Source organism: Tursiops truncatus, chromosome 20 (genome assembly GCF_011762595.2).
Source record: "Tursiops truncatus isolate mTurTru1 chromosome 20, mTurTru1.mat.Y, whole genome shotgun sequence".
NCBI lineage: Eukaryota > Metazoa > Chordata > Mammalia > Artiodactyla > Delphinidae > Tursiops > Tursiops truncatus.
In genome coordinates, this window is record NC_047053.1 from 42,213,083 (window position 1) to 42,231,974 (window position 18,892).

Below are 18,892 nucleotides of genomic sequence, written 5' to 3' on the forward strand. Positions count from 1 at the left end.
CGCATGCGCATTGCGGTCAGCGCCGCGGCCCAAGTCGTGGGAGGGAGGCGAGACCCGGGAAGGGAAGCTCAGAGAGGAGAGAGCCGAGAGGCTAGGATGGGCCGATCCTTGGAGCTCTCTCGCGCGCCTACTGGTGGCCGGAGGAGAACACGCCCGCGGAGGCCTTACGGCCCGCCCCTCCCCTCGGGAGGCTCGTGCTCCCGCTGCTCGCGCCTGCGCTGCCCGCCGGTCTCGGGAGCGCGCCCTCTTCGCTCGTGCGCGCGCTCGCAGTCTCCACCACCCACCAGCTCAGACACCAGCAGCAGCGCCGCCGCCGCCGCCCACCTTCTGCCACCGACACCACAGCCACTTTCTCCTCTGCTTCCCTCTACTGTCCTCGCCCTCTGTCGACTATCAGGTAAGTGCGAGGCTCCGAAATTGGCCTCCCCGTCCTCCCTCCTGCAACCCCATGCCGCCTCCCCTCGCCTCAGAGATGGGTTTCATGAGGTGGGCATTGGTCGGGGGCAAAGGCGGCGGCCCCTCCTTGCGCCCTCAGCGCTCCGGCGCCTGGATTGGGGCGACTTGGAAAGGGACCCATGCAAGGGATGCACGCGCGCGCGCGCGCGCTCGTGTGTGTGTCCTGAGGGGGGGTTGTCTACACGACCCGCTTCTCGCGGACCCGTCAGATGTTGTGCCCACAGGGTGGGGCGCGGATGGCGGTGATCTGGGGGAGGGGGCTGCTATGCACTCTCGAACACCGCCTTTTGCCGCAATGGGCGTATGACTGTGTGTGTGTCGGGGGGTGGAGGGGAGTCCGGTGACGACCCCCGAAACCGAACCTGTAATCCAATTTCTCTGCCTCGGTTTGCCATCAGCTCTAAGGAAGGTATTGATCGGGTTCTAGAAAAGATGACTGCCTGCCAGCCCCTCCCCGGCAGCGATTCCAGTGGGGCTTTCGCTGCCCTTGGTTTAAGGCGGTGGCCCACCCTCTCCTCGATTTCCTCCTTCAGAAACCCGCTGGGGACATTTGAGGGCTGGGAGTGGGATCGGAGAAATGGGGAGGGGTCTCGGCGCTGTCACTTTAGTCGCCCTTCCCCCTGCGCGCTCCTGGCACCGAGACGCAAGCAGCGCCGTGCCCGAGAGAAGACAGCGCGCGGATCCCAAGGTGGAGGCTCGAAAAGGCAGGGGTCACCTGGCCTTGCGATGTGGAAGGATTCGGCAGCTGCCGATCCCGGCTCGAGGGCGCGCACAGCCGCAGCCCGGCACCAACCCGCTCAAGGGCTGCAGGTGCATTTCGGGGCGGGCCCCATTCTCTGCGCTCCGCGCCGGGCGTCCGGCTTGTGCGCTCCCTGCCGGAGGCGAGGGGCTGGCGCGCAGTGCTCGCCCCTCACTGCGGCAGTGGGTGTGGACCTGGGTGGGCGAGGAGGGGGAGGGAAGGCTTTGCCTCCTCCCACTTCCACCCCTGCTTTTTTCCCCTCCGAACGCGAGGTGCCATCTTTTTGCGGTGTGTCACGTCTTTACAGTACCATGCCAAGCCGGGTGGCTGGGCTTAGGAGGACAGGGCGGGGACTGTCATTAAAGGGGGGAGCGCAATTAGCGCTGAAGTCTTGGCATTTTGCTGCTGCGGTCTTGAGCACCGGGGTCGTTCACCCGGAATCTTCCTCGGGGGCCCGATGCTTTGTTTGTAGGGCTACGTGATCTGCGTTGCCAGCACTGGTTTTTGGCTTTTATTCTACGAGGGTGTTTAACCAAGGTTCCCACCCCTCCTCCCGCTTTTTGCCCCTCATTTCCGAGCCCTTTGTTAGCTCTCAGAGCTCGCCGGGGTCGAGAAACTCGAGTTAGCCTCGGGGCACGCATGGAAAGGGCGTCACCCCGCGCAGCCCCCTCCCAGAGCCGGGCCACGCGCCAGAAAGCATCCGCGGGGCTGAAGGGGTGGGGTTCGAGGTCTCCGAGCGCCTTGCGGGTCGCCGCGAAGGATCGATGCCCCTCCCCACACCCGGAACGTCCCGGGGGCCATGCCCCACCAGGCTGCCCACCAAACAGCACCAGTGACTCCCGGTGGGAGCTCGCAGGCGGGGCCCCGCTTCGCTTCAAGCCCTGTTGCTTCGCCAGGCAGGAGATTGTGAGGAGGGGCCGTGAGGTTTCCTCGGGTGCTGCGGGCCACACCCATTTTTATCGGGAGGACTGGGATGGGGGGCGCCGAGGGGAGGTTGTCATGGAGACCACACGCTCCCCGGGCCCTTGGGGCGTGCCCCGCCCCTTCCCAGCAGAGATGGAGAACCCTGGGACAAGCAGGGCCGCCCCTTCTGGCTCCTGGAGGACGCTGGAGGGAGACCCGCACCCCCAACCCTGAACCCGTGCCTGTTCCTAATTGGACTCCGGCGGCCGCAGCCACCCAGATAGGCATCTCTCATGTGTTTTTATTATTATAGCCGAATATTATTTTAGAACTGTGCGGGATTTTCACTTAAGATCCCGAGTTCGCCGCCGCCTTGAAACCAGGAGGCGGGGGTGGGGAGGGAGGGCTAGAGAGGCGGGTACGGACCCCGGCGAACAAATCCGAGCCTCGCCCTCCTTCCATTAGCCGGAGCCTGGCCGGCTTTCTGGTTAATTCTATCGCTGGAAACTGGTGCGGGGGCGCAGTTTTGAGAGGGATGAGCATTTTAGGGGCCAAATCGTCCTCTCGAGCCGCGCAGGTTGATCTGAATATTCGGGAATGACTCGGCGGGGCGTCGAGAGGCTGCCCGGGGCCAAGCCGAACCTTCTCTTGGCTTCAGGATCAGAGCCTCCCTGCAGAGCTGGGCTCGGCACGGGTGGGTTGGAGAGGTTCAAGGATCAATTCGAGCATCTTCCCCGCCCCTCCCCACAATAGAGCTGGACAGGAGATTCTGGTACCAGAGAGAGCGAGGGTCTTAGAGCGGCCCTGGGAACGGGGAGCCCGCGGCCGCCGCTGCTCGGGATGGACCGGGGGCAGAGAGGTCATCTCCTGTCGGTTGGGGGAAAAGGAGCGAGGCAGAGGCAAGCGCGTTTAGCTCAGTGCCGGGAACAAAGCGCAGTACGGCATCCGCGATTTTACTCTTTGGAAATGTGTTGGCGGTTTGGTAAGGGCTCTCTGGTCGGCAAGGCCGGGGTTGGGGGGCTGTTCACGGAGGAATCCCGGGGGGCTGGGGACGGTCCTTCGTACGCGTATCGGGAAATTCCATCCCTGGCTCTGGGCGCGCTTTAATTACACGGCTTCCTACCCGGGAACGCGAGAGATGCCCCGTTTGCGCCTACGCTCCGACGCTGAAGCTGGGGCCAGCCGCCGCGCCTGGGTTTCCTGGGTTTCCCATCGACTCCTGTCACCGAATCTCCAGCAGGTGGGGGCTGTTTTAAGTCCCGGGAGACCCCGCTTGGCGTCAGGCGGTCCGGACCCATAACTCCATGCGCGAGTCTCCGGCTGGTCCGGGTTGGGATGGATGGTGGGACCTGGGACAGCGAATGCCAGCCTGCTCCTCTGGGCCACCGCGCGCTCAGGCTCAACAGGACAGCTTTGAGTTTTATCTGATCCCCGTCCCTCCAACTGACCGATCCTACGACAGAAAGAGAAATGAATGCCTTTCCTACCATAATTAATTAAGGTATTTTTTGTGTTTTATGATGCTGCTTATGTTTACCACATAAGAATTGCTTATCCATTCCTCCATCTCCAGACCTTCCCCTAAATAAATTAATAACATGCTTCTCCCAGAGCCCGCTTCAGAGTGGCTCTTGAAGCTAATCAATTTCTTGACCAACATTTGCTTCTGTAACAGCTTGTGTTTACTGCAGTAACCTAGCTTGGCTCTTGGCGTTCAACGTTGGACAATTTGCGGGAGGTGTGTGTTGGTTATGCTGGTTTTGGGTGAATGACAGTCTGTGTCTGTCCGACCTCCTCTGCACACGCCCGTCTTTGAGTGGTTTCTAATATCAGGCACAGATCCCCCAACAGGAACAAAAGAAAAGGGTTATTCCCACAAATTACAAGAGGAAAACTTACAATCAGTTTGATTCAAGAAGGGTCAGATTTATTCCAGTTGGGAAAGTGTCCTTTCTGTGGAACATGCCCTTTGACCCACATGCCCTTTGAGAGCTGTGGCAGCCTGCAGATGTGGTAGGATTGGGGTGCCCTTTGTTTAGGCTGAGTTTTCCTTCTGCCCTTTTAACATCAATTCATGAAGCCCATTGGTTGAAAATGTTAAGGAATTGTTTTATTCTCCCTTCCCTCGGCATTTATGTACATAAATGCATGTATATGATTTGGGTGGCTCCGCAGCTGTGTTCATGAACATATGTTAGTTTTCAATTAGATTGCGCCTTCTGTTTAGTTAATTACTGCCTGCCTTCCTCTCACCTTGAAATCAAGAATCACTCATAAATAAAAGCACCCATAGGGGCTTAGTACAGTGCTAGACATACAATAGGTCTTTGGGCCCTGCTCATTTAACAAATGAATGGATAAAACGGGAAAATGCAGGTTAAAAAAGGTGGTGGAAAGAAAGCAGAATGGGAGGAGGGCTTTATTCAAGGTCATGGCATCAAGAAGTTTTGGGGACAAATCCAGTCCAGTTTGTCCCCTGCTCTGTGTCAAAATGACACCCAAAAGCTGCCTGTACCCCTTGGTGCACCTCCATGCCCTCCCCTCCCCCACTGCTTCCCTGCCTTCTCCCTTCCTGCTGCTTATGGCCCCACAGCCTGGTCCCCACTGCTCACCTCACCCTCATTGGCCAGCAGAGTGGAAAGGGGAGAGACCACACTCCACCCCCAGGGGGAGGAGGACCCTGCCCTGCAACCTTTAGCCCTGCAGGTGCTGTTCCTGCAGGAGGTCAGAGGGATGGAGGTGGGAAACCCCCTTTGCCTCTGCTCCTTCTTCTTCCTCCCACTTCTCATCATCCCACTTAGAGGACCCCCCAACCCCTCCACATCCCCAGAAACACCCACCTGCCCGACCATTCCTAACTTGCCAGCCTAGATGCTTCCACTAGTGACTTGGAGCTGGCATGGGAGGGCCACCTCAGCAGGTGAGAGGAAGGGAAAACCCCAGCCTCACCATCTGGGCTACAGCAGGGAGAGGAATCCGATGTTCGAGCTGGGACTCTCAGCTGGTTTCCTGTAAAACAGTGGTTCTCAAGCCCTGGGGCCACTTTAATGTCTAGAGACATTTTTTTTTGTTTTCACAGCTGGGCAGGGGTGCTACTGGCATCTAGTGGAAAGAGGCCAGGGATACTGCTAAACATTCTACAAGGCCCAGGGTGCCTGAATGATCTGGCCCCAAATGTCACAAGTGCCAGGGTTGAGAAGCCCTGCTCTAGAAACATTGTTACCCTGGCACCATCATCTTAGTGGCATCTTACATTCATTGAGTATCTTCTTGGAGGCACTGTTCTAAGTGTTCCCCAGAGATGATCTCATTCGATCCTCACAACAACCCCTTTAAGTAGCAGTTTGTATTATCTCCGTATTACATATGGGGAAACTGAAATACAGAGAGGTTTAGTAACTCACTTAAGGTCACACAGCCAGTGAGTGGTGGAGCTGGGTGTCTGACAGGAGCCCCTGCCCCTTCTCAGCTACATGTGGGCTTAATAGGCCTTTGTGGGCTAGCGGGAACCACAGCGCGATCTATAACATTGACCCAGTGGAATATACTAATTCCAAAACCACTGACGCGCATGTGAACTTTTGTAAGAGTCTGTAATTGGAGCACAGCCTAAAGCTCGGAATTTCGGCCTTGACACGTGGAACAAGAGATTTTACTCAACCTCTGTGATTCTGTTTATAAAACAGGGAAGATATCCTGGGGACCTTAAACCTCTTCCCCCAAATCCAGGATTTCAGGACTGCTCTGTCACACAAAGGAGCAGCCAGGTCTGACTGTCTTAAAGAAGTCTGGAAATCAAGATCGGGGGATCATGACATAGACTCAAGATCAAATCACTGAAGTTTTAGGGACATTAGCTCTCCATCTTAGGTTCTGCACCTCAGAGGCTGAAGCTTTGGTAACTGCCACTGGGACCCAGCTCGGAGCCTGTGGGTGTGAGAGGAGTTGGGCGGGCATAGGAAGGACCTCAAGCCAGAATCTGTCTCCCTTGGCAAAGGTGGGCCTGGGAGCTTTTCTCACTTCCTGGGGCCCAGGCTCTGCAGTAAATATTCCGTTATACTGTGGTGTAGAGGGACAGCCTGGAATCCTCCACCCACAGGACTTACTGCCACTCCACCCAGCTACGATTCTGCTGCTTCCCACAAGCGCCTGTGTGGGCGATCGGACACACACCACACACGCCGGACTCACTTCTGTTCCCTTGCCAAAGGGGTTGCTGTCCAAGACCTCTTTCCCTGCCTCGGGTGCCATGCTCCTGCCATCTCTGCCAGGTTCCTGTCTTGCACAGATGGCCCCCACCTGAGGGTGGGGAGGGAGCTTGAGGCCAGCTCGGGGTGGTTTTCGAGCTTTGGGGATTCTTTGATTAGGAAACATTCTGTAGGTGTAGGAATCGGCTTCCACAAAATGCCAGCTTGGATGACCTCCAGGCGGATTATCTGAAATTGTGTTTTCTTTGTCGACATTTCTGTGCTTGCCTCGATCAGGAAGGCTAAGAATTAACCCCCAAGAAATGCATTTTGTGCCTCAGCTATTCAAGGAAAGTTTGTGAATGCCTGGAGGGCAGATGCTGGTTTTCCCTGGACGGGTTCCCCAGTGCAGGGCAGTGTCCTGCATGTAGACACAGTAGGTTTGGCCTAATGGTTGAGGGTGGGGCCTCGGATCAGAACTCCTGGGTGCAAATCCCAGTTCCCCTACTCACTGCGGGGCCTAAGCTGTGTTGTTTAGCCTCTTGGAGAGTTTTTTTATTGTTTGTAACTTGGGGTACCTATCTCACAGTTGCTGTGGGGTTTAAATGAGGTAGTGCTTAGCCCAGGGCTAAGGGCCAGGGCCCAGGGCTCAGCACATAATAATTGCTCATTAAATGGCTTCGTGGGCAGCAGCCTGTGAGCAGACCCTTGTGATTGGATGAATGTGCAAACTACTGACCTTGGTGATGGAGTTAGTTGGAACAGATACATTGTTACACTGAGTAGGGATCAAGATAGAAGTAGGCAGTTCTTCCTGGAAGCAGGCGCTGTTGTCTGGGTGGTAGTGGAGCCCCCGAAAATCACACACACCCACGTTTAACTGCACACAACAGAACTCTTGCCACAGGCAAGCAGAGTGACTTGTCATTTGTTGTCCCTGCTTCTGCCCTCTTCCTTCCTGAAATCTGCTACACGCCAGGAATAGCCTGTGTACTGTCCACGCCAGCCTGAGCTGAACCACCCTCCCTCCCACCAGCCTGGGACTGGCGACCTGGCTTAGCAGGTCGGTTCCGAGATCTTACTAGTTTACCGATTGAATAAAAAGTGAGCACTGATGAGATTGAGAAAGTAACAACTAATGGAAGACAATGGAGGAGAGATTCTACAAATGAAATAATGAAGCAGTGCTGAACTTGGTAAACTCAGAAGTAGGCTTCATGGTGGCAGCTGAGGGTCAAGAAGAAAAAATGTTAAATAAAGCAAACTCAACGTGCTCTGAATCCAGGGAACGCCAAGCATTCGATAGCCATAGTTATATCTGAATTAATAAATCTGGTTTAAGAAGCTTTCTTATCCATGTAGTGAATTCTGAGAATCATAATACATGTTTCTTTAAAAAAGTCATTAAATCAGAAAATCAAAGGGACTTCCCTGGTGGTCCAGCGGTTAAGAATCCACCTTCCAATGCAGGGGACACAGGTTCGAACCCTGGTTGGGGAACTAAGATCCCGCATGCCGCGGGGCAACTGAGCCCATGCGCCACAACTACAGAGCCCACATGCTGGAGCCCGTGTTCCACAACTGGAGAGAAGCCCGCCTGCTGCAACTAAGACCCAATGCAGCAAAAAATAAATAAAATATTTTTAAAAAGATCATAAAAATGATACATATATATTTTAAACATTTAAATTAACCAGATAGTTGTGCATTTATTCCTCCATCTTTTGCTGTAGGGCCCAGGCCTTCTTTTGGTGTTTGGGTCAGCTGGTTGGAATTCCTTGTCTTTTTGGCCTAAGCAACACTCATAATGCATTGTCTAGGACTTCCAGCTGGTTGGAGCGAGGGCTTACACGGTGTATAATCTGAATGCAGAGTCTCTCTAGAGTTTTACTATTTTTTTCACAGTCTCTAACATCCTATTTGATGGTTAAAAATTTACTCACCTTTATGAAGTCTCTCCAAGTATTCAGCTTGATTTTCTTAGAGTCCGTGAATGATTTTCAGAATTCATCTTACATTTGACACTTGCATGTCATCAGCTTGCACTGTATTTAAGTTGTGTGACTACTGTAACAAATACGATGGACCTAGACGGCTGGCGGTGGTAGGAGGAGGCCCTGGCTGTGGACATCAGGCCTGGTGGACCCAGCCTTGAATATTTACACTCCTTCATTTCTGCTCCTTACGTGGTGTCAGGAAGGAGAGGGCCTGCTCTGGAGACTTTTGTGTTAAGTAAATGATGGGCATCGTCTTCCCCGCACCTCTTGCCTGTCTTCCAGGACTAGCACGGCACTTGGTGTTCATTCACCTAGAATCCCAGCTAAAGGGGGCATTGCAAAATTCTCCCCATAAAACTCAACATAAATTTAAATTCCCTTTACCATGTTAACTCCCCTTAGTGAAGGAGTTTTAGATCAAGATCCAACAATTAAAAAGCCGTTTTCAAATCAGCAAGTTAGAATTAAATCTGAAGCCATTGATAATGATGTTTCATTCATGGGCGGCCTCCCTTTGGTCCTGTCTGCTTCACTGCTAAATCAGGCATCAAAGAGAAGAGGGACATCAATTATCTCTGGTCCCAGCTGCTGGTTTTCCTTGCAGCCTATCGCCCAGTTTTCTGGTTTCCCGGGAAGGCTGGGTGATGTTGTCTTGGGACCTAAGCTTGTAGTTCTACAAAGAACCTCAGGAGGCGCTTTCATCCTTGTGTCCTCCTCTTCAGGACATTAAGGATATTAGAAGACCCCTGAGTCCATAATCGCCTGTGATGTGATCCACTGCCTAATGCCAAGAAGGAAGTGGCAGAAAGGACCAATTCATGGAATCCTAGAACTGTGCCCCTCACCCAGGATAAAGGACAGCCCTTCCTCCGGAAGTAGAACCAGAATTCTAAATTATGTGTCCACAGAATTGTCCTGGCTCAAATCCAGTTCTGCCATTGATTTACAGATCATTTCAGAGGTGCTTATTTTCCGTTGTTCTTGATTGGACAGTGATACCAAACCACTGTGTTACCTCATTCCCTCTCCCATGATCTCAAAAAGAGGCTTATTGGATAATTAATAATCTAAAGGCTTAAGGACTCCCCTAGTGGTCCAGTGGTTGAGACTCTGCACTTCCAGCGTAGGGGGCACACGTTTGATCCCTGTTCAGGGAAGTTCTGCATGCCATGTGGCACAACCAAAAAAAAAAAAAAACACTATAAAACTCTTAGAAGAAAATACAGGATAAAAGCTTCAAATCATTACACGTGGCAGTGATTTCTTAAATATGATACCAAAGGCACAGGCAACAAAAGAAAACATAGACAAATTGGAGCTCATGAAAATTTTAAAAATTAAAAAATAAAGGCTTAAGTGCCCAAAAGAAGGTTACAATTTACAGAGTCTCTTTGGTTTAATATTTAAACACGAATATTCACTACCTTATTTATTTTATGTCTGGGCTTTTTATATTGGGTTTGCTGAAAACTGGAACAGCTTTCAGCTTTGGTACTGGTCGTGCATCAGAATTTAAGTCAACGTATGTTGATAAGCCAAGCAGAAGTTCTACATACAAATAAAATAGTTGCATGTAACCTGCTACTTTGGGGCAACGTAATATTCGTTTGGTTATTGGTATTACTTGGTAATAATGGTTTGATTCGTATGAAACCTGTCCCTTTCAAAGTTGCCACTTGCCAAGAATCACCAGGAATAGCTTTTGGAAGAGTCGCTAACTCTTCTGCCATCCATTTTCTGTCTTGTCTTTTTCCTAAGAACAGGGAAATTCTACACTGTCCCCACTCCATGGCACAGCAGTTCAACTTCTGCCTCTGCTGTCGCCATGAGGCTGGCTTAGAAACGAAGGATTTTGCAGAACATCCCTAAACCTGCTTGAATAAAGGACTGATCATTCAGAGACTCACCGGAACCTTCTTTAAACCTGTTTAATCTTTTCCCCAGGGTTAATCTTGTGGGGATAACATGCCTCCTGGGTGTCTCTCCACTGGGTGCATTTCTTCCCCCTTTAGTTCTGAAGTCCCTCCTTTCTTAGCAGCACGGTGAGTGATGGCTGCACTCTGTTCCCTGCAGAGTATTAATACAGACTGAATACACTGAAATAAATCCCTTTCAGTGTCACTAACGTGCTATGAATAATTATGAACCAATGTTTGATGTCTCATGGCAAATGCAGGGAAAAAATTTTTTTAACCGACAGGATTCATGTTATAAGTTGACAATCTGGGCCAAGTGAAAATCTTTTTAAAACATCTCCTGATCTGAACAATAAATCTTGCCAGCAAGACTGAATTCCAGAAGTTAGCCATCCTCTTATTTTGTGGGGCCTCTGTTATCACTCACTGCTTGGGCTTACCCAGCCCTGAATTTAATTGCAATCTTCCTGTTTACCTACCAGTTGCGGCAGTAATTAAGATTTCCTGGAATTCCCTTGTGGACCAGTGGTTAGGACTCCGAACTTTCACTGCCAAGGGCCCAGGTTCAATCCCTGCTTGGAGAACTAAGATCCCACAAGCCATGAGGTTCGGCCAAAAAAAAAAAAAGATTTCCTAAACCTTCATTGTTCCATCTGTAAAATGGGGATTATTCAATCTTCCTTCTCAAAATGGACAATAATGTGGTCTTTCTTCTCACTGGGTAATCACAGAACTGAAATGAAACAATCTAGGAGAATTCCTTTGGGCTTTTCAGAAAACAAGTGCCACAGGGGTGGGGGACGCCTCCTGGGAGCCACAGTCATGCACCTGATCTGAAGTCTCTCTTGGGCTGAGCCTGGAACAGTATAGCCGCTGCTGCTACCTCTCTCCTTTAGCGCCAGCCAGACGGTGCACACTGCTTCCCAGGAGTGCGCACCCAGTCAGCTGGGCCTGAGCCCTGGATGGATAGACAGATGGCCGCAGTCCAGCCTGTCCTGATCTTATCTGCCCCTTCTTTGGAGGGGAAGCCGATAGCCAGGTGCAGGACAGTGGGTGGGGTTCCTTTAGTGTGACCTCAGATGATAGCCCATCCTGCCAGTGGGACTTCCTGGGCTTATGCTGTGACCTTCAGAGGGAACTAATTTCCTGGGAGCCTTTCTGTTTTCTCAGGGGGTTTCAGTTTCCTCCTAATCAAGCAGGGACTTGGTGCAGAATCTCATATTCTAATTATGCCCGGGGCAGCCTCTTCCCGCCACTGTGTTTAGCACGTGCAGGGGATCGTTTAGGTCAAGAGCGATTAAGGTCTGGAGTTGACTTTGATGGTATAATATTCTGATGGCTGTTTGGCAGCAAGAGGCATAGTGAAGGCTCATTAATTGAACGCTTGCACTTGGAACTTGAATTGAGCTGGGGCTGGGCTGCAGTCTGTTTGCCTTTGCTCTGTGAATGGAGGGTTTCTCATGCAAGGGGACAGTGGGGAGTATTTTAGGGGCTGTGTGTCACCCCACCCTGACAACAGCCCGGCTGTTCTACTGAGTGGCTGGCCTTGAGCATCAGTCCTGGGTACCTGGTGTCCCCACATCATCAACCTTTGTTTACCCTGCTCTCCCCAAAGCTGTCCTTGTTCCACCATGGTCCTGTCCGCTTTGGTCACTGGAACCCGCCATCCTCAAGTCCCCATGTGGCAAACCCTGGAGTCTTACACTCTTCTCCCCGCTCCCCCCGCTTTTCCTGGAACAGACTTAGCCATCATTTCCTTCCTCCCAGATGTCACCTGGACCTGCCCCTCCCTTTCCAGTGCTTCCTCACCAGCACTAAAAGGAATGTAGGTCTTATCACCTCACCCTTGGATCATTGTGGAAACAATAATGGATTGTTCCCAAGTTCGGTTCCGAAATTGACCTCCAGTCCGTTTTGCAGACCATTGCCAAACTCTTCTTCCCAGAGTAGCCCTGTCCTCTGCCCTGCCCCATCCAAGCATGAGTCCAAGATCGCCTTTTCTGTCCCTTGCTGAGTCACATCCCACCTCTCGCTGCCTGCCCAAGTCCGCATGCCTCGGCCTGGCCTCCCTGTCTGGTCCTACGGGTCCGGTCCCACCGCTGGCCAGCCTGCCTCTTGGCTTCTTCATAAACAGCATGCTCTTTCTGCCCCAGCTCATCCATGGTACCTTTGCTGAGAATGTCCCCTCCTCCTTCCCCTCTGCCGACCTTCCCTAATCTCTGTCTCCTCTGAAAGCCTTCTCCAGCTACTGCACTCAACAAGATCCGTAGATCTACACGTTTCATCTCTCAGCAGTCATCAGCACTGCAGAGGTTAACGCTTAATGGTTCTACCTCTTGCCTTTCTGTGTGTGCAAGAGGTTGTATGTTCTCTGAGGGCAAGGCTTGTGTCTTGTGTGGCTTTCCTGCTCCCCTGGGTCACAGAGCTTGCCCAGTCACAGAGCTGAGCACATACATAGCTCAAAATAATTACTCTGGAATCATGAAGCTGGATACTAATAAATCAGACAGGCTGATGTCAAATGAGTTTTACCCTTTTAAGTAAAGTACATTCTCCACCTCCTAGTACATGGTTCAATTGTTCTATATACTTAAAATAACAGAAGTCACGTTTCCTTTAATATATTCTATAATTGTTGCTTTGCCTTACTTCAGACCAACTTAACTGTTATTCCATATTAGTTTTGCTGTATGAAGATGCTGATAATAATGGTAGTAACAGGTTGCTTTTACTTTCCTAAAAACATTGCTGCGTTTAACCCTCACTCGCCTACGAGGCAGGGATTACCATCCTCATTTTGCAGAGGAGCAAACTGAGGTTCAGAGATTTCACAGCTGGGGAGGGGGCCAGATGGTGCCTCAGTCCAGGACCTTGTCTTGCTGCCTCCATGCCCTCAGAGCCCCGCATGGTTCCACCCTTCATGCCAACGGACATGTCTTTAGTGCTAATGACCGGAGAAGCCGTGCCCTCCGGCCTCGGTGATCGGGTCATATGTAATACGAGCCCGGGGAAAATATTTTAAACTGAAAGCTAGCCTCTAAACTGGGCTGCTGCTTCATGTCCGCGGTGACGGCAGAACCAAATTTAGTGTCGTGGGCGCGTCTACACTTACCAAATAGTGAAGCTCATTTTTCTGCCAGCATGGAAAATGTTCACACCTGCCACACTTCCATGGAGGGGTACATGGGACCAAAAGCCTGGAAAATGTGGCCCCAGAGGAGCCCTGGGGTGTAGACTCAGGGAAGATGACATTCAGGTTCCCAGGCAGTGTCTGCAGGGAGAAATTTAATTCAACGTGAGTGGTTTCCCTGGGCCGCCGAAGCAAGTCCCCGGCCGTTAGGGAAAACGGGTTACAGTGGGAGGAGAGGGAGGGAGGGAGTTACAGTGGGAGGGGAGGGAGGGAGGGAGGGGTTGGGGCCAAAGCTGCGGCACCAAGCCCCCTGGGTACTGCCCCGTCCTCCTTACTCAGCAGTCCACTCTATATCCCGCAGGTCTACACCACTGCAGTTCACGCTCTAGGACCAGGAAAAGTGACGGGGATCAGGGAAGAGAGGGACAGACAGCCACGAGGTTGAGGTTGCACATACTACGTTACTTAAAGCCGCAACCTCACCGGGCACTTTGATGGTGTTGAAATACACTTCCCATAGCCACCCTTCCATCTAACTAAAACAAGAGTCTGGTCTCAGTCCTGTTCTTGCCTCCTACTTTCTCCCCCAAATTAAAAACAAAAAAACCACCGGCTGTACAGCCAAGATACCACCTGTGAGATCCTGCCCTAGTTTCTGATCTGTTGGGATTTTTGTTTTTTGTGTTTTTTGGCGGGGGCGGGCACAGGGATCATTTCAGCCTATAAATTGCCTTCAGGGTGAGTAGTAAGTGTTTCTTCAAGAAAATTCTTAAAAACACCGCAGACAGAAAGTTGGAGTGCCTGGTGGTACTTGGTGCTGGGCGCAGACCTGGTTAGCTGCGTGGTTCCGGGCAGGAGCTGAGGGGTGTGGGCCCCTTTGCACACAGACCTGGATGCAGAGTTAGGAGGGGGAGGGATAAATTGGGAGATTGGGATTGACATATACACACTGCTATGTATAAAATAGGTAACCAACAAGGACCTACTGTACAGCACAGGGAACTCTACTCAATATCTTGTAATAACCTATAATGGAAAAGAATCTGAAAAAGAATAGATATATATGTGTATGCATAACTGAATCACTTTGCTGTACACTGCTTCCCTCCCTCCTCCCCCGCCCCGACAGGGACAAAGAAAATGTTTTTTTTTAATTTATTTTATTGAAGTAGAGTTGATTTACAATGTGTTCGTTGCAGATGTTCAGCAAAGTGAATCAGTTATACATATGCATATATCCACTCTTTTTTTAGATTCTTTTCAGGCAAACCATTTAAATCCCAGCCATTTCAGGAGTGGCTCAGGCCCAGGTAGGGCTGCCAGAATTAGCAAGTGAAGACACAGAGGGCTTCCCTGGTGGCGCAGTGGTTGAGAGTCCGCCTGCCGATGCAGGGGACGCGGGTTCGTGCCCCGGTCCGGGAGGATCCCACATGCCGTGGAGCGGCTGGGCCCGTGAGCCATGGCCGCTGAGCCTGCGCATCCGGAGCCTGTGCTCCGCAACAGGAGAGGCTACAACAGTGAGAGGCCCGCGTACCGCAAAAAAAAAAAAAAAAAGACACAGGATGCCTAGTTAAATTTGGATTTCAGATGAACAATTTTTTTTTAAGTGTAGTAGGCTACATAATGCCCCCCCACCCTGAGATATCAGATCGTAGTCTCCAGAACCTGAGAATATGACCTTATTTGGGAAAAGGATCTTTGCAGATATGATTAAATTAAGGATCTTGAAATGAGATTCCTGTATTATCTGGGTCCTAAATGCAATCACATGTGTCTTATAAGAGCCAGACAGAGAGAGATGAAAAACATGGGAGAGAAGATGATGTAATGATGGAGGCGGAGATGAGAGTGACATGTATGCCTGCAGCCGCCAGAAGCTACAAGAAGAAAGCAAAGGATTTCCTCCTAGAGCTTCTGGAGGGAGCATGGCCCTGCCAACACCTTGCTTTCAGCCCAGTGACACTGAGGTTGGACTTCTGGCCTCCAGACCTACGAGTGAATAAATATCTCTTATTTTAAGCCACTCAGTTTGTGATAATTTGTTAACAGTAGCCACGGGAAACCAATACAATTAAATACGTCTCATGCAATATTTGGGACACACACTCAAAAAATTATTTGTTGTTTATCTGAAGTTAAAACTGAACTAGGCATCCTGTATTTGATGCGGCAATCCTAATTCCCAGGACCAAAGAAAGGGGCTTTTGAATTTGCAAGAAAGCTGGTTGAGCCTGTCAGGAAGTGTACCTCCTCATGCTAGGAGTCTTTGTAAACACAGTCCAACGGAACCAATTTGAACTTTACTAACTACCCTCTGGACAAAAGAGGGGGGCAATTAGACAGGTGTTAATGATTTATTTTTTCAGCAGTCGTTTGAGCTCTTCCCATAAAACAGAAGCTCTGTGTAAGGGTGGAGGAGATAGCCGTTAATCTGGTACATCTAGGCTAAGTTACAAACCGTTCCAGCTACATCACATGAAAAATGGCCATTAGCAGAGCCTGAGTGATGCCGCAGTGCATTGCTGATACTTGAGCTGCCCCGGGAGTCTTGTACCCTTTCACTGTTGGATGGTGGGGCCCGAGCAGAACAGCTGGGTAAATCCCAGTGGCTGAAGGAGAGGACTTCATGGCAGACCTGAAATGGAGGGAGGGGGCAGATGTTGCAGGAATGAGCTAGCTCTGGATTCCCAGGAGGAGCTCTCAATGGAAGTAGATGCAAAATGTCTCCATTGTGTCTCGTGGCATCACACCCTAACACGAGTTAAAGACAAACTGGCCCGTTCTCCCATGCAGAGAGGGCTGCCACGCCCAGGCCGGGACATCTATCTTCAGAGGCTCAGACTCAGGCCCGAGGCGGGGCCGAAAGTCGCAGCTTTCCCTGCTGGGCTGCGGAGGGCTTCTCTTGCTTACCATTGGGCTCTCTGAAACTTGGACAGTCCCTGGACCCTCGGGCTTTTAATGATGCTCCCAGAATCCACGGTGTTAGAGCTTCAAGGGACCTTGGGTCATCCAGAACTGGCAGGGGGTCCTAGGACACCCCAGAATTGCCCCCAGATGCTTTACCATGCCTCGGAAAAGAGAAAAGCAAGTAGTTTACAGGAGAAAAAAAAAAGTGGGGGGGGTTACTAAACATGAAAAAGATGCTTGACCTGGCCCACAATTAAGGGACTGCTGATAAAACCACAGTAAGATGCCACTGTTACGTGGGTGAGATGGCCAAGATCCGGAGGGGCGGTAACCCTTGGCTGGCTGGGGTGTGCTGTCGGTGGGAGTGGAAAATCACCACTTCTGGAGAGAAGATTGACCAGATGCCCTTTGGCAGACCATCACTGCTTCTGAGAATTTGCTGTTTCTGTGCGAGCAAAGGCTTATATATGGAGGTTCATTGGGGAATTATCTGTTATGCAAAAGTCTGGAAAGAGTCGGTATGGAACTGGTTAAATAAACTGTGGTCCCTGGAGAAATGCACTAGGTCCATAGTCGCGGCTCTGGCTGCTCCCTCAGATTCCTTGTTAAGTCGGGAGCAAGGTAGGCATCATGTGTTACCATCTGTGTAAAAGGCGGGAGCGTACATGGGAATGAGTCATGCATGTGGAGTCTGACACTGGAAGGAAAGGTGAAAATCAGGTTTTGATGGCAGCCTCTGGGGGGAGAAATTGGGGGGTGGGCAGGAGATGCCATTTTCACTCTGTACTCTTTTATCTTGTGTACATATTACCTTTTTCAAAAAAACTAAATTTATTTACTTTTTGGCTGCGTTGTGTCTTCATTGTTGTATGTGGGCTTTCTCTAATTGCAGCGAGCAGGGACTACTCTTCGTTGCAGTGCACGGGCTTCTCATTGCGGTGGCTTCTCTTGTTGCAGAGCACGGGCTCTAGGCACGCGGGCTTCAGTAGTTGTGGCACGTGGGCTCAACAGTTGTGGCGCACGGGCTGAGCTGCTCCGTGGCATGTGGGATCTTCCCGGACCAGGGCTCAAACCCGTGTCCCCTGCATTGGCAGGCGGATTCTTAACCACTGTGCCACCAGGGAAGCCCCCATATTACCTTTTTTAAAGGTAAATTTATATATATGCTCAGACCCTAGCTCACTTCAAAAAGATAAGCACATCTGGAAGAAGGTTCTTTGAGAGCCTCCCCAGGTGCTGCATGACAACCCCTGGTGGAGAAGCTCTGATCTGGCCTCACCCTCATTTCCCAGAGGGGCGGAAGCTCTGTTACCTGGCCTGCTAGCCTGAGCACTGCATGCCTCAGACAGGGGAGCCTTCCAGATAAGCTGGAGGAATAGGATGTAGCAGGAGCACACGCACAGTGTGTGTGTGCAGTGTATATAAAATGTGTAATGGAACACAAGAGAGCACCTTCTAGAATGCTCCCTTGAGAGTAGAGGAAGACAGGGGAAGGTGGGCTACTGTGTTATGTAAGTGTCGACTCCTTGTCGTGGTTTGTGACAACCCAGACTAGCCCCATGAGCCCCCCTGGTCCCCAGAGTGCCTGGTGGCCTGTGTTGCAAGTGAGACCCCCGTGGCCGCGTTCCGAGGCCAGGCTGCACGATGTGCCGCTTTACAGTGTCAGTGCCCAATCGTTTTATATCAAAAACAACCTCAGTGTCATTTTTTCTCTTGGTGCTTCACACGGATGACCTCATTTCGTCCTCCCAGCCGCTCCAGGCCGGTGGTACTTCCTGTTGGGAAAGGGAAGTAACGGGAGCTGCCACCCCAGAACCTCAGCAGTGGGACAGGGTGCGGGGTTCCTGGTCCCAGCCCTGCTGTGGGGCAGGAGCCTGTCTCTTCTGGAATGACTTCCGTGGTGCAGGTTCCAGAGTCCCTCCAGAACCCCCTCATTCCCTGAAGGATGTGGGCCACAGCCCCTGCTATTTGGGGACGCCTGCCACGCCCAGAGAAGCAAAAAATGCACTGCTGGTCTTCTCTTTCAGACACAGGACTGCAGCCCTCAGGGACGTTGCAGCCAATCCTCTGAGGGCCTCGTTTCAGTTTTAATTATCATGTTGTCCCATCGGCTCTCTCCAGAGAGGGCGACGGGCATGGCCACGGCTAGAATGTAAGTTTCCTGAGCCCAAGGCCTGAGCATCTCCTACTGTTTGTTAGTTAAGGGTCACTCTGCCTGGCCTGTGGGCCCCAGACCTCCCAGTACCATGGAGGGGCAAGAGCCCCCAGAGCCCACCCAGTCCCACCTCCCAGCCTCCCTGCAGACCTCCTCCTCTGTCTTCCTGACAGAGTCACCCCAGCTTCCCTGTGACGGCAGCTCACGGCCTGACAAGGGGGCTGGGAGGGAGGAGAAAGAAGGGGCCAGAGAGGAAGATAAAAGTGTTGGGAAAAAAAAAAAAAAGTGTTGGGAGCAGCCCCCAGACGGGTGACGTCCTTAGAATGAGTCACCACCTTCCCTTCAACTCTTTCTTCTCCTGTCGGGACCTCCCTTCCCCCACACCTCCCCGCTTTCTAAAGTTATACTGAGAAAAATCCACAGAGGTGCCAGCACAGGTGACAAGGACCACAAATCTGGCATTTTAACAGCTGCCAGAGCCACTTGAGAAATGAGGACGCAG

At 51.4% G+C, this 18,892-nt stretch overlaps 1 protein-coding gene across 12 annotated transcripts in view; it reads left to right on the forward strand.

The window, feature by feature from the left end:
- The first annotated feature begins 242 nt into the window (after positions 1 to 242).
- The window catches only part of MAPT (microtubule associated protein tau), a 101,968-nt gene continuing 83,318 nt past the window's right edge, over positions 243 to 18,892 (forward strand). For 11 of the 12 annotated variants that reach the window (XM_033848435.2, XM_033848433.2, XM_033848436.2 and 8 more), the window contains exon 1: positions 244 to 397. The gene's annotated coding sequence lies outside the window, so the exon portion shown is untranslated. Of the gene's footprint in view, positions 398 to 18,892 lie in introns of all 12 variants that reach the window. The other variant, XM_033848438.2, reaches the window with a different exon arrangement.